Source organism: Polyergus mexicanus, unplaced genomic scaffold (assembly GCF_030449975.1).
Source record: "Polyergus mexicanus isolate NDT 795.1 unplaced genomic scaffold, iyPolMexi1.0 SCAF_1, whole genome shotgun sequence".
Taxonomy (NCBI): Eukaryota; Metazoa; Arthropoda; class Insecta; order Hymenoptera; family Formicidae; genus Polyergus; species Polyergus mexicanus.
The window spans coordinates 76,675-93,039 of NW_027223321.1; the positions used below are offsets into that span (position 1 = coordinate 76,675).

General features: G+C 39.4%; 1 protein-coding gene across 10 annotated transcripts in view; it reads left to right on the forward strand.

Annotated features, from left to right (window-relative positions):
• The window catches only part of Nlg-5 (neuroligin 5), a 179,443-nt gene that overhangs the window by 46,704 nt on the left and 116,374 nt on the right, over positions 1-16,365 (forward strand). The window contains exon 1 of one of the 10 annotated variants that reach the window (XM_070295042.1): positions 9,914-10,150. The exons of the other annotated variants lie outside the window; for them this stretch is intronic. The gene's annotated coding sequence lies outside the window, so the exon portion shown is untranslated. Of the gene's footprint in view, positions 1-9,913; positions 10,151-16,365 lie in introns of those variants that run through there. 10 annotated transcript variants of the gene reach the window in all.

Genomic DNA, 16,365 nt, shown 5'->3' on the forward strand with positions numbered 1-16,365 from the left:
GTGGAAGCCGTACACGCGCACTTGAGACGTTCCGTCCAATAAAGTTACGCCCTGGGAGAGAGAGGCGACGCATTAATTGAAATCCATTTGTGCAATTTCCATTTCGCGGGAAGACTCTTGCCGCACCAATAATTTACCGAGTGTTACCGAGCTCTTTGGAAAATTAGGTAAGCGCACGTGGAAAATACTGATGTCGTATAGTAAAAACGAATCGAGATGTGCATATGCTGACAGTGATAACAGGTAGACACTATCACTGTCGCGTAGCGTTATTATCTCTCTCCAAATTATTTTATTGTTTGAAAGAGAAGATTAAAAAAGAAATTAGAATTGAGCCGTTCTGTGCAGAGTGGTGAGGAAACGGTCGTCGAAAAGCGATTTCTCTAAAGTCTCCAATTACGACCGGTAATAACATCTGGCACCTGGCAGCGGAATAATGATAAAAAAAAGCATACATCTCACCGTCGCGGCACCGTATCGTGTAACGCGTCATTACGTAGTCATTATCAGAGTGCGTCTTGATTACAGAACGAGAATCGCCGCAGCTGCGGCGTTGGTCCTCGGTAAGGGGAGGGGAATAAACGCGAAATTTGACCGCTCGACTGTAAAACTCGTTTATTTTCCCTCGCTGTACGCGCGCTCGATGAGCGGGAATTCGCGTCGGAAAAGCCGTCGGCCACGTGGCCGCAGTCGCGTCACGTCACAGATAGTGACGGAAAAGAGCCGAGCGCGCGCGCGAGAGTTTATTTTCTCGACTCGGAGAGTGACGTGTTTTCTGGTCCTGTTTCGATGCGAGGAAATATTGCGCTCACCTTTGACGCGTGATATATTGCGCCAGCGGTTTATCTTCCTTCCTCTGTTTATGCTTATATGCGATATTCTTCCTCTCTTCCTTTCTCTTCTTCCTGCTCGGATGTCATCGAGAAAATGCTCTTCTCCCCATCCCCATCCCGTCAAAGAGATGTAATATCGTCGAATTGTTCGCACACCGGTGGACAACGGATAATTTCACGAAATTACGCGCCGGATGCTTAATTGCTTTTGCGCGCCATTCGGAAAGCGCCAATCCCCGTTGTACTTGGAGGCTTCGTATTTGCTGCCGCTGGATATCTGCTTAACCCGCTTTTACATCGTTTTGCGAAACCCGCTTGAATCCCTATAAACTTCGCTGACGGTCACGAGCACGCACGAATTTCCATTATGATCGTATTCGAAATCGAATCGCTTTCGCGAAAATGCGTTTTTTTTTTTTCCCGTTACTCTCTGACAATCAGTGGATTTGCTATCGCTGCACTGTATGTACATATTTTGATCTCTCGACGCGTTAGTTTTATATATATATTTTTTTTTCTTCTTTTATTTTTTTTACAAAAAGAGTCGCAAGAGTTGACACATACATATAGCGAAGTTGCATACAAAGTGAAGCTTTTTCGCTTCCTCCATTCCAGCGAAATCCTGTTTTTGAGCGGCTTGTTTCCGGGATGCGACTGTTTAAATAATAAACGCGACGTCGTACCGCACTACACAAGCGATCACCTCGTGCTTTGAAATAAAAATCAGCCTGCGAAAGTGTGAATCCGAAGCTCTACGAAACGTCCCAGCTCAGAAAAGTCGTGACAACGCGAAACAAATTACGTCGCAAGCACAACGCACCTTCTTTTCTAACTATGACAGAAGGAGCTTTTTCTTCGAGATCTTGTCTTCTCGAATATTCAATTTGCTCGCCTTTTATTCGACATTGATTATTTTCTAATTTATTTATTTACATATACAATCTTGATTATAAGGTATCAAAAGAACAAGAGAATGAAAGTATATTTTCGATAGTTCGTTAAATTACTTGTTATATTTATTGAATACAAAATATAATTCTCTATAATTTATACATGTAAAAATGTTTTCTATAAAACGTTAAATGTAGTAACATATTCTCGAGACAATGCTAAAGGATTTTTCTGACACTTGGAATCATATATCTACAGCAAAACACTTTATCGGCAACGCCGTGTAAAGCAGTCTCAAAGAAAAATCCAAACAAATGCAATACTGGCATTTTCAGCCTCTTTTCAATCTTCGCTTCTCATTTTTCTTCATCACTTTGCTCGAACCTACGAAATAGATTTTGCTGTCTTACGTGAAAAATTTGAATTGCAACTAACAATAAGAAACTTTATTTTTAACAAATTTCTTTTAGAGAGAGAGAGAGAGAGATGGGGGGAAGAGAGAGAATAGAATATATTATACATTGTATTCTCTCGGAACATGTTTTATCGCAAAACATTTTCTATTATTATTTCTATATATTCGCGTTATTTGCGCGACGTACACACGTACTTGAAGAATTAATGGAGGCTGAAAATTGAACGCAAACGCGCGACCAGCGACACGAGCGCGCGTTGCAACGCGTAAGTAATTGCTGCTGCATCGCATTGATAGCGCGGGCTTTGACATCCCGGATTCTTTTCCACCGATACAACGTTGCACGGCGATACAAGATACAAACACACGCGCGCATGAGATGCATATTATAGGAAAAAGTTTCAATTTAATGCGCTAGAGTCGACGCGCGCGAGGGCGGTTACGAAAGCAATTTCAATTTAACTTTTTAATTATAAGTCGACACGATGATAGGTCATCCGCGCGCGTGAGCTTATGCATTTCCGGGACAAATCTGTGGAAAGTACCGATCGTCCTCTTCGCCGATGTGCTTTTCTAATTTACGGTAAACTAAATTTAATGCCGGAATGTGCTCGCGATATGAACATTTCCATCGCTTAATACAGGAATCGCTTTTCCTTTAAATACTTTAACGTCGCTTCGTTGATTCATCGCAGCGATACTCAAATATTCGGCGCTCTATCTCTTTAACGATACGGCTTTATATATATATATATATATATTTGTACCATTCGTTATGAAGTTAATTTACGAGTATAAATTAAAGATTACTTGATATGGATCTGAATATTTAAACGGATTAAGTGAAATCAATTGGAAAATTTGAAGTATCGCGTATAAAAATCTACAAAAGACATTACGGTCTATGATAGTTGAATGATGTTTATACGATATGCTTTGAAAATTCTCGTTAAAGGAATAGGCGTCATTTTACGATCCTCATCGTGACTGCCAGCTTGATGACTATCGCGTGACAGATTAGGATTATCTCGCTGTTCGCGTATGAATCGTCATTAAACGGCGAATTTATTAGTTTAATATCGATGTTCCGGCATTAAACTTATAAATCCCGGTGAGTTCGTTCATCGTTCGTAATCTGTATCTATTAATGTCGAGCTTTGAACTGTATCCAAATTGAAAATTGAGAGGGGCCGCGGCGATAACGAACGCAATCGCCGCTGCAATCGTGATTGCGACGCAGACCCCCTAGCTGCGTTTCGTAATTTGTACGCGATACTAAGCGTATATGAATAATTTATACGCAGACAGATATCGTTAGCTACAATGCTATATTGACTTAGTTGCTATAATTATACATTATTATACACGAGTTTGAAAATTATTTCTAATATTTATCCTTTGAAATTTTCATAAAGCTAGTAGGATATCGGCTTGCGCAATACAATTTACTGAATTTACATCAAAATTTGCCTACTGAGATATCGTTTATTCTTTGACCATTGGTAATTATTAATTATTTTTATAATTTATTTATTTAATCTTAAGAATAATTTAACCGAATTAATAGCAATTTTCAAAAATCAAGAATATTATATATCTTGCATCTGGCAATTTTTTGGCAACGATCGTTGCGAAAGTGATGAAACGACGCGTTATCGCCGCTCGCCTAAACAGAATTTTTGAATCACGTCGGTACTATTCAATTCACCAATGTTTTCAACGGCTTTATAATATTTTGATATTGCGTGAGAAAATAAGCGCCGTACATTGATTGAATGGTGAATTAAAATTTTACAGATAAACAAACGGACGAAAAAACAATGTGTGCGACCGTTCCGTGCGCGGGGTTAGTGCATTTGTAATCGCGATCGTTTCAGGAGCGCGATCGAGCATTGCTGTATCTGTATATGTATAACATACGCGCGTGTACGTATACGTGCCAATTTTGCCACGTTTTAGCCGCATGACATACATACACAACAGACTGCATGATTTCAAGCGCACTTTCGATGGCGAGAATGCGCGATTGTAGACGAAACGTGTTTTCGAAATAATCACGCCTCCGGCAATCGGACGGCAATAACATACCAAAAATAGTACACATTCATCGAGAGATATTAAAATTCTTTAAATTTATATCTTTGAGAATACGCGTACTATACACATGTGTGTGTGTGTGTGTATATATATACGTTTGGTAAATATCTAGATCTAGAAGAGAGTACCACTTCAACGAAAACTCAAGTTTTTTTGATAACAATCAACAAAATTGATATAAAAATGAAACAAGTCTTTTTTAAAAAGTTATTAAGTTATTAATAAAAAAAAGTTTATCGAATGGAATTGAACAAAATTGAATGCATGGTCGCGAGAGAGAGATTTCGTACCTCCCCCATACATCATTCAAAAGATTTAATCTAACCCAATCCGTTTTATAGAGGTGAAAATAGTTTTCCAAAAATTTTATTATTTAAGAAAATATCATGAAAACATCAGTTTTTTTTTTGTTAATAACTTTTTAGTAAAGATTTGCGCCTTTTTAGAAATTGCCATACATTTCATTTTTATAATTTTGTTGATCAAAAATCTTGCTATCAAAAAAACTTGAATTTTTGTTGAAGTGGCATTTTTAGACATTTACCATATATTTTTCTATTCATATGTAAATTATTATGTTCGTATGTAATTTTTTTTTTCTTGCCGGGTACTTTTCGTAACTTTCATTTTTTTAAATTTATGAATCGAGAGAGAACAGGGTCGATATTCATCCATCTATCCGTCCTTACGGAAACTTCGCACGTGTAATATCTATGAGAAAATTTACAAGCCGTTCCCCGCACGTGGAGTAAAACAGCTCGGAAAACTTTTCTTACAGGGAAGCCGCGTTGGAGCGGCTAGCGTTGCACATAAGCGCAATATCTCGTCGTGTACTACAACTGGTGAGTCATGCGGAAGTGATTAGATGGGACGAGCATTCCGCGCGACAATTGTCCATGCGATCGCGTTGTTATGCGACTCGCTTGCCGGAACGACGAGACACGAAGCGCGAGGGCGGAGAGTGGGAGAGAGGGAGAGGATCGAATTCTCGCGATAAGACGCCGCTGCATCTCCTAGGTCCTAGATGCACCTGTGCGTCGTAACCGGAAACGAGTTTCCGCCTGTTCGCCGCCATTCCCGCGCGACGTAGCCTCAGGTCAAACATGCAAAATCCATCCGGGCACGTGAGCCGCATGCGAACGTGCCGCTGCAAACCGAGCTGCACTCTACGTGCCCCGGTAATACGGATAACGAGGATCCATGGCAATATGTACACATACATATATAGACCGTTATACAGGTGCGGAAGTTTCATTCACCCTGCCACCTGGTTGTCTTATCCCGGCGCTCGCTCGTTCGCTTGCGTTATTCTCTTCCTCCTACTGATCTCGCTTAACGGCCGCAATACCCAGAGACATTTGGATATTCGGTCAGGCGCGCTATCGCAAGGAAGTACCCGAAGTACGCGAAGGTAGGCGTTACGCCAAGGATCGCGGATTGATTAGCGGATAAGACCGGTTACATAAACGCTTTATGTTCTCCGACGCTAAAAACTTGTTCATTTTCGGAGAATACAATAATTTACGACATTTGACCGGTTGCGTACACGTTTGTTCTTAGTAATACGCGCGCGTGTATATAAAATACGCGTTCAATATTAATGTCGATAAATATATACTGTATATCACAAACGGGTAGAGATAGATAACCCGCAGCCTTTGAATCCCCAAAGATGGCCGCGCAAAGGCAAGGTAAGCGCGAAGGCTGCTTGATATTCATATTTTGATTCGGTTCGACTAGGTTCTACATACGAGAATTCCATCCTTTAGCACCTCTCGCTTTAACCTTTCGTCGGAATGGGGCAACTTTGGTCATCCCGGGGAGGAGGAGGGGGGAGGGGGGGGGAGCTAATATGCCGATCCTTGACCCCGGTTAACGCTCGCGATAATCGCTACGCTGGAGATTTCATCACTTATATACGTCTATAAATACAAACGCGTATCCTACATGCGCGTACAGACGCATGCGACAGATTTACGGTAGATGATACCGTAATCCCGCGGAAAGAAGAGGGGGTTCGGCATTCCGCGAGTTTCTTTGTAAACCGTTCGTAAGGATTACCGCGTGGAAACGACTTTCTCGGGAATGACGGTTGTATAAAATTCTTTCAATCGCCGCATATCCCCCTCTTTTCTCCCTTTCCTGTAAACGTATAGCAGCACATAATTCTTGACTGTCGCCGCTCTTTTCGCGCGTTTACATTTTGTAATAACGTCCGGAAATGATCTATCGTTCTGTATACGCCTAGCGCCTAGCGCCTAGCGAGTACTGATCAAATGTTAGACTACATCGCGGAATATATGCATTTGTAAAACAAGTGGAAAATGGCACTCCCTCGCGCTATATTGCATTGCTCATGAATGGCGATGTAATGTTTAATTGTTTTAATTATCTATAGCTGCATCAACTTAACACTGTGTACGCGTGTGTCTTATTACACATACGAAACTTGAAAACATTTCTTTAAAAGCAAAACTCTCTGGGAATGATGTCCTTGAGCGATCAATTTAAAAACTCCATAAATATACAATATATACAGCGTAGATTTCGCATGCTTTATTTCTTAAGTAGGAAGCATTATGAAAATGATGTAAATGTTTCTTTCTTATGAAAGACGCAACCAACCGAATTTCTCACAGAGAAAAGAGCCTTTGTGAAAGAGCGGCGAGAAGCGACAAAAAAGAACGTCGCATACGCCAGCTCGAGATCTTAATCCAGATTTAAACGAGGGAATGAGGGGCAGGGGGAGAGGAGGGAAAAGAGGAGGGACGCGTATAAGCTATAATCCAAAATGTAAACTGCGGCTAGATGGAAACATCGTCGTGCATGATAACCGGGAATTGCCCGAGTCTCACTCGCAATTGCCGTACTTCCGCGACTATAAGCCGGTTATAAACTACAGAAATATTTCCAATTGATGCTCTCGTGTAAATCTTATCTTAAGACACTGGTCTGGCTGTGTTTCTCTCTTTCTCTCTTTCTCTCTTTCTTTCTTTCGCTCCCTCCTTTCTCCCCCCTTCCTCCTCGTTTCCTTGTCGAGTATCCGTAAGGACGCCGGTTATATCACGTAGAAAATCCATTCTATTCCATCAGCTCCGGTACTACGATATCGCCGGTAACCGTGCAACGGGGCGCTTTTATAGCGGCCAATCATTTTTAAGAGTCCTACGCCCAAGCATGCCCTTTGCCATTCTTGTCGAATCCCACCATCTAGCCTTGCCGCTAGTGAAGAAGAGAGGGAAGCATGGAAGTGCGGAAAATACTTTCTAGATCCGTGCCCGAATTAAATCTACGATCAGAAATATATCTATATATATATATATGAACTTATGTATACACATAGTATGTAGGCATGTGCAGCTGTCGAGCTCTCGAGAGCACCATTAAAATGGAATATGGAGATTCGAGACGAGGTCGAGGTCGAGGTCCTTCAAAAGCGGTCGCCCGTGATTGCATCAACGTACGAAATTTCGTGAAGTGAGGGCGGATCGCCGAGCCATTCTCTTTCTCCTTATTTCTCTCTCCTCTCTCTCTCTCTCTCTCTCTCTCTCTCTCTCTCTCTCTCTCTCTCTCTCTCTCTCTCTCTCTCTCTCTCCTCCCTCTTTCTAAGATTTCTCCGATTGTTGAAATATTCGAATCAACTTTTAACGAGAATTATAAGATATTATTTGTTACGTCTCGATTCTCTTTTTAAATACATGTTATTATTCGAGGATTTATTTTACGAAGTAATATTCGTGGAAAAAATATTAGATATTAGATTATTATACTAATTTTTTGTGTGTAATAAATTTTATAAATGCGATTAAAAAATTATAAGATATATGGATTATGAGTAAAACCTGTCTTGTAAATTGTAATTTTAAGCAGTTGTATAAACAAAGTTGTTATATCGATTTATATCAATTGACACAATTTATTATGATATTAGAGAAATGCTTTGTTAAAATGACAATAATTCTAAAGCAAAAACTGCATATGAGTAATAATAAAAGCATACATTGTGCTCTTAAAGTTCTATTAATTAACTCGCGACTAATTGTACCATTAATTTAAAACCGCCGATGAAATCTACGAACATTCCTATCCGCGCATACAAATGTGCACTTGCAATTACATTTTGTAGAGAGAGAGTGGCGCGAGATTATTGCAATCGTTTAGCCAAAATTTTCGAGATTATTCGCGCAAGCGAATAATCCACCATATAGTAAAACTGACCATCACGATGACTTTGTGGAAACTTTGAATATCAGTTTCACACTGCAAAATATCCGAATAATCCGAGCCGTTTATTTTTCTTCTCTCTTGCGCGAATTGTATGCGACGCGGGTGTAAACGAATCAATCATCCATCGTCTATTATGGTAAGTCGCGATAAAGCAGTTTGATAACGACAAAACAGCCGATATGTAACCAGCCAAACTGTAAACGAGAAAAAAAGCTTTTGATTCACAAACCCCGAAACAAACGACGAGCGTAAGCCGCGATTAATTAAGTTAGCGCGCGCGATGCGGAAAAACGAGAGATTTCTCATTCAGTTTTCTCGATTGTGCGAATTAATGCGGTCGCATTTGGAAAAAAAAGGGCTAGGTGCTTCAGCGAAAAGCACCTGCCAGAGCACAACAAAGGACTATATCAACGTGTCACAAATGGCAAAAAATGCCTATAGAGAGCAAGCGGCGGAAAGGAGAGTAATGGCCAAAAAATGCGGTTGTTTACCATTTTGCGACGAGTCTTACGAACGATACGGATTTTCAACAGCCACTAATTCGGGTTCAACATTTTAGTTAAAATAGCGTTTAAGTTGTTGAATTGTCTATAAGCTCGAAAGAGCTAATCTTCACTGCATTTAGTGATGCGAGAGAAGGAAGAGAGAGAGAGAGAGAGAGAGAGCTGGTTGGCGTCCCTCGTGTTGTTCCGTGCTCTGGTTGGCAATATCGCGTTTCTCGGCAAGTTTATCTCCACCTCTTTTCTATCTACCTCTTTGTTTCGACCGGCAATTGGGCCGCGACAAGTCAGCGCCGTCGATATCAATTATTCGCAGACTCGATTGTCGACCCTTCTGCATAATCATGGTGATGCGGCCTCGGCCTAAATAAAGTAACTCATTGAGAGGCAAATTCGCATTATTTCTTTTCGAGAAAATAGGTTCTAAATTTGAAATCTTACCAATTCTTCTTATTTCGTTTAATTTAAAAATGCTGTTTTGATAAATTTAAATAAGATCCGCCGAAAGATTTTCTCTGTTACAGGTAGAATGAGAAAAGTTAATTAAAAGTGTCTTTGATGGATGTACGCTGTACTTTTTGTTGCTTTGACAAACGGCCGTGAATTGTAGACGCCGTTATCAGATTTTTGCGGCGACAGTCGCGCGCAGATAGAATTCCCCTGTTTCGTGTACGCGGCGGGGCAGATCGTCGACGATAACAGCGTTAAACTTTCGTCGAGAAATGGAAAAGTTTGTAGCTCCCCTCAGTAGCGTGACAACGTCCAGGTAAGAAGTGCGAGAGATAAGGCCTGCCGCGATGAAGGAATAAATCCGCGCACAAGAGCGAGCGTGTTCGCGCGAGTGGAAACTTTGTTAGGCGGTAGCCGCGAGAAAACTGGTAGAAAAAGAGAACGATGGCAGGCAAGATTGTATGGTGGAGGGAGGGAGAGGGGGATGGGGGTGGTTTTTATCCTGCCCGCTGCGTAATTGACTTCCATGAGAAGTGAAATCTTGTCACAAAGTTTGCTCGACTACTTTATTCTTCACGCCGAGGACCTCTTAAATAGTCAAACACAGTATTATAACGTTTCATGGAAAGAATAATTCCTCCCGTCGTTGAAGAATTCTCAGTATATACCCAAACAGTGTCCATCCGGAGTTCGTAAAAAAAGAGAGCTATTAGCGGAAATATGTAAGATGAAATCACGTAAGTGCTAATTCAAGTCAATTTGGGAATCTTTTGTTATGGTTTCACTTTGCTTCCACAGACCAATCATAACAGAAGAACTTGCTTGGCTCTTTGAAACCTGAATTATCTATCTTACCTCCGATAAGTGTGACATGATTAAAATTTAAATAAAGAAGAGAAGGAAAGAAAAAAAGAGACTTGCGAACGTAATGCACGCATAGATTGAACAAGATTTAATCGCTGGCATGCTGTTCCGGTTACAACTGCCAAAATTCTCATTACAAATCTGGCACCGCGAATTTCTGACATTACTACTATGTCATTGACCACCGTTCATCCTAGTAGACGTCACGAATCCACACATTCAGACATACGTATTCGCATATATATATATATATCTGCTTGCGCGGATGAAAACCTCTTCAGGAACTGCATCAAAGGAACACTTGCCTCGGGCTCTTTATCGGATCGATCCGGGTGAGGTCGGGTTCAGAACGGGCGCATATAAGAGCGCGCTCTTCAGGAAACTCCCACGTTTGCTCCACGTTTCATCGGGGTCTGTTGTTACTATTGTGCTTGTCGGATTCCGATCGTGGATTAACCATGTCAGTGGACCTTGTGCGATTGTCTGAGCTTGCGTTCATTCATTTGCGATTCGTCGTCAAATCTAATTTCGCGAAACTGAAGGTAGCGATGCGATGCCGAGCGCGACTTTCGCCAACGACAGCGATTTCGACAGTTTATTCTCTCTCTCTCTCTCTCTCTCTCTCTCTCTCTCTCTCTCTCTCTCTCTCTCTTGCTTTTTGATACGCTAAATTTTAAATCTATTGCACTACGGAATTTGCGACGCAATCAAGATTGCGTCATGCGTTTGTGTCCTATAATTTTGCGAAAAATTATTCCTTTTTTCATTGCTTACAATGTAAAAGTTATAGCGATTTTTTTCTGTAAAAAATATAACGATTTAAGTTGCAAAGGAAATATTAATATATATTGCTTCGTGCCGAGTTCTGTCTTTTATAAGACTCCTTTATAAAATTAAAATTAAAATTAAAAAAAAAAAAAAAACCCGGAAAAGCCCAAAGCGATGTAAAAAGAGACAAAGCGATTTCCGAAAGTGACGATTATGCTAGTATATATGTTCCGAGGACGGAAAATATATTCCCGCCGTTCCGGAATGATTGAATTCTGATCCGAAATTCCGATCACGGAACGATAGGGCAATTTACGGGGGAGTATCAGTAGACAGCTGTTGTATAATGTACGAGTATAATGCAGTTTATAGCCGTATACGAGAATGATTCCAATACGAGTGCAATTTACCGCACTGCTTTAAATGAGGCTGACTCAAAGTGTCTAAAATACGAAACGCTCTTATGACCGTTAGTCTAGAAGAATTTTCTTTACACAGTTGGAAAATTTGGCTTAAATTTAACATGTATCGCATATCCCAAACGGTCTACACAATTTTTTCTATTCATTTAACATAATATGGATATGTTAAATGATGACACTAATATTATATTAATATTTCAACACAAAATAAATGCATAGTAATTTGAAATACATTTTATGTAAAATTAACATATTTTTAATGATAAAATTAAGTTGAAAAAAAAGTTATTAACGATCTGTAGTCGTTCTCACGCCTATTATAAAAAAAAAAAACCAACATTTTTTTTCTTTAAATTTTAACAGATAAATTCTGTCACTAATAATACGGAACATATTTATTGTACAATATTAAAAATATGTTCTGTTTATTCTTAAAAAAAAAAAAAAAAAAAAAGCACCTCTGAACTCATTACAGAGAGTCAATGAAATTCTTTTCAATTTCAATTATTTTTTTAAGCAAAGAGAGAGAGGGAGAGGGAGAGACGGCATGTTATATTCAATTATATACTTTATCAGAAAGATGTATAATTGTACGCTCGCTATACCATATATGTTTACTTAAACAACTATCCTAAGGATTCGATTTTGCGAGCGATTAATACGTATCTTATTGTACCGTGTCTCCTGTGCGAGTACATGTCTCGCGTGCATTAAAGTATATATTACTCGAACAATAATATAAGACATTATTAATGATAACAAAGAAAGAAAAAAGTGATTACGCATATTACGAGTGTATTGTATCTACGCGTGCGTTATTATTTTAAGACAATGATTATATTATTGTAAGGAGATGAAACTAGAGTAAAAGCACACAAAGGAGTAAAATATATATTTATTATGATTATATTATTACAAGAGAGATACTACTGCAAATTGCGAAATTTGTTGATTAGTTTTGTGTGATTTAGTTTCTCGGTACTTTTACACTTATAAATAGAGGAAAGTTAAATATAAAACAGACGTCCTTAACTAGATGAAGCGAATTTTTGAAACGACTGCCTCGTTCGCAAGCTCGCATACGGGAGCGTCTTCGCTTTGAGGTAGTGAAGATCCCGAGTTACTTTTAATACGGCGTGGTATCTTGTAAATTAGTTTTGCGAGGAGAGCTTTTGCGCATTAACGGAAGAATACGCGCGAGATAGTCTCGTAAAATATAATCTATCTTTCGTGAGCGTGCTGTTATAAATTAGATGAAGGTATTACAGAGAACGTCTTAGTTAATGAGAGAAGAGATGGCGACGGTGGTTCTCGCGCAAAGAAAAGAAGAAAAAAAAAAGAGTGTAGCGGAAATACGAAAATAGTTTTCAAAAATATAATATTCCAACAATTGATTTTTAGATCGCCCTTCTCGATTGTTGACGAAAGCGTTGTTCGACGGCCCGTCAAATTATTTGCGTGAACGAGGTGAACGATTTATAGATTTTCCGGAAAAATATGGGACACGTATCGATTGTCGAAAACTCCACGTCCGCATGACACGGTGCGTTCGCGAGTAGACTACGAGTGCGGGATCGAGAGCCGGAGGAGAGGTGCTCGCGAATCGGAAGTGTACGAGAGGAACGCCAGCGCTGACGGGCTCGCGATGAGAATTAAGCGTATGATGTTCACAATTTCGGGATACGGATCAGCGATATTTCATTAAAATAAAATATTAATGTGCTCCGTTGCGCCAAACTTTTGATTAACGCTCGAGCGGCAAAAAGTCGTGGCGATTTTTCATATGTTGAATAAAAAATAAATAAATTTTTTCAAGTTCTGGCAGTTCTATTGACAGTTCTAAGTAGCACCTCACGAGTTCTATCGATAACTCTTAACGCTCGAAGCGCCAAGAGCGATATATAAAGAGATCTCGCAATTTTTCGTACGTCGAATCGAAAAATTTTTAAGTCGCGATGAATAAATAATTTTTTTTCGCAATTCCGGCGATTTTATCAAAGTTCTGGATAGTACCTTACCAGTTCTACCAATAACTCTTAATATTCGAAGCGCTAAGACCGATATATGTAAAAAGTTCTGGCGATTTTTCATGCGTTGAATAAAAAATAAAAGAATTTTTTTTTTTTAAGTTTTGGCGGTTTTGTTGAGAGTTCTGGATAGCACCTCGAGAGTTCTAAAAGAACTCCTAATGGCAAAATTAATTATTTTTAGTAGTTATAACGTTATCGCTGATTTAGAATTTCATTTTGTAAAGTTAGTATCCCCAAGATTCAAAAATGGTTTTTTTAGCTTAATTCGGCAGAACTATTTTTAAAATTAGTAAGGAACTCTGGAACTCTTCGGGGTGCATTTAGAACTCTAAAAAAAAATTCAATTTTTTAAAAGATGGGGTGCCAACTTCACAGAGATGATTTCAAGTGACTTTCCAACGAGGCGGAATATCGCATTTCGCGAATGTTACAGACACACGCACAAATCACAATTATACTAGATAGATAGAATGGAAGGTACCTATACTGCGATAATTAATATGCAAAAGAGATTTTTATCTCTTTGAACGCGAATGCCTAAAGCATCGCGCGTTTTTTGCAGATTTTATCTTCCTCGGCGGTGCACGAGCAAATTAAAAGTTGCTTTAAAACATCGTTTCTTCCGCTATGTTTGTAATTTTGATCAATGAATCGTGCGCCGTTCTCTTCTGTCGTCGCAGTTTTTTTTTTCTTTTTTTAGGGGGGACGCCATTAAGCAGAAATTGATAACTCATTATTGACGGTGGGCGACAGCAAAAGTCACTTGATTGAGCATAATTTATAATAATATAAATCTCAGATTCATATACACGCACACATAAACGTATATATACATGTATACGTGTATATATGCGGCTATTAAAACTTTTCATGGAAAAGCTAATAAATTTCTATCAAAAGGATATCATGTTCAATGTCGGACATGAAATTCAAAATGTCACGGTTGCCGCCTTGCAATCGTTATAAACCGACCGACAAAAATTTCAGGTTGTTATATACGTTACCCGATACAATGTCCGCTCGTACGATATATTAATTGCAGCGCAGTCCGCGCAATTTTTCGTTATTTACTTTTGATGCGCGTCCAATGTCATAGTTTGTCGCGGTTATAATATTTCACAATCATTTGCCTTGTCGAGAGAATATCGACCGAAAATATTCGAGATCCCCGGTAAATAACACCTCGGCACCAAAATTAATTGTCGCGCGTAATTTAATTGAGAGGTATACACTCGGTGTCCCCTTTTATGATGTTAATTTAGCGGGCGAGTTCGCCAACGTTTGCGAATGCCGCTCGGCAAATCAAGGCAGTACAACCCAGACCGTTGCGTTGTCGTGGAATTATTAATAGCAATAGCAATCATCGTGCCGTCATTATGCCGGCGAATTAAATACCACTTTGTGAGTTACTCGTCAACATTACGCGCACCAAAGTACCCGCATAATAGGCCCGTACATGCAAGTTTGTCCGAAGTGCTAGGAGAGGAAAGACATTGCATTTTTACACGTGGGGGAGCAAAAGCATTGCTTTTTTTTTTTTTAATAATATATATCCAATAGGGGGACTTTGATATGTTTATTACGTATTGACAAAGACCGTTTGTTCTAAAAAAAATTTCCATTTGGAATTAATTACAAATATTTGATATGGTTCTTTCAAGAGATATATATATATATATATATATATATATATATATCGTTGCCAAGATTTAGCTTAATATTATTTTACGCGATTAAATTCTCTCTTTTTTACGAGTGCAGCAAGTGAGAGTTTGAACTATGCATCAATTCTCTCTTGTTTGAATTGACACCAAGTTTTCGTGCTCAGTCGCGTGCTAGTTTACTGAAAGCTTTAAAGAGCGAGAGAGAGAGAGAGAGAGAGAGAGAGAGAGAGAGAGAGAGAGAGAGAGAAAGAGGAGGGATTCAAGATTTAAGTTTCGCTGTTATATGAATACGCTCGCACCTCTTTATATACAAAGTATATGATATTACGACTGCAATGGGTTTATATGTGCGAAGAGTAAACGCGCATTTCGACATGCAGAGACTAATTGTAGCGCAACTATTACGCCTAAATACAATACAATTATTACACGTCGCGGTTAAATAAGAGCGTAAACGCACACGTACATGCGAACCGCTCTCGTCGCTCGCCTCTGTTCTCTTATCTCGCTATTGTTTTCTCGCTCATTCCATGAAAACTATCTCCATATTTTTCGGATAGTTATCAGCGCGTTTGCCGAGCTCGGAAATTAATTACGCGACTAATTCAATTACTCTCAGAGTTAAAAGCACCCCTTGTGAAAAAGTTATGAATTTATGGGGAGTATCCGGAGCGCGAGCGATACGCTCCCCGTTCGAGCTCGGATATCCAAAATGCCGATGAATGAGACGATGTTCTATTTTATTTTGTCTATTTTATTTTAAGCTTATCTGTTAGTAAAATACTATCGAGTACGATCGATCAGATATCGCTACTTTTTTTAGTCCCTTTTTCGAGAATGTTGGAAAATTTAAAAAAGAAAATCAAATCAGTTATCATATTTGAAATAAATGAACACTATTGGAAAGATATAAAGCGCGCGCGACACACACACACACACACACACACGAGTTCTAGTAAAAATATCAATAAAATATCTCCCGAATTACGAAATTAAATTTACGTATAATTTACGTATTTTAGGTATTTTTGCATCGCAATGAGAAAAGAAGGAGGAAAAAACGCGTGTAAAACCGTGAACGGCATTGATGTGAAACGTCGTCCTGCCGCGATGCCGCAGCTGTTAGCAACGAATTAACGAGGGTTCGCGCTGCATGCACGTTACGTCAGCACGAGTGGACGGCTGTGCGGCAGCGTGCGACACT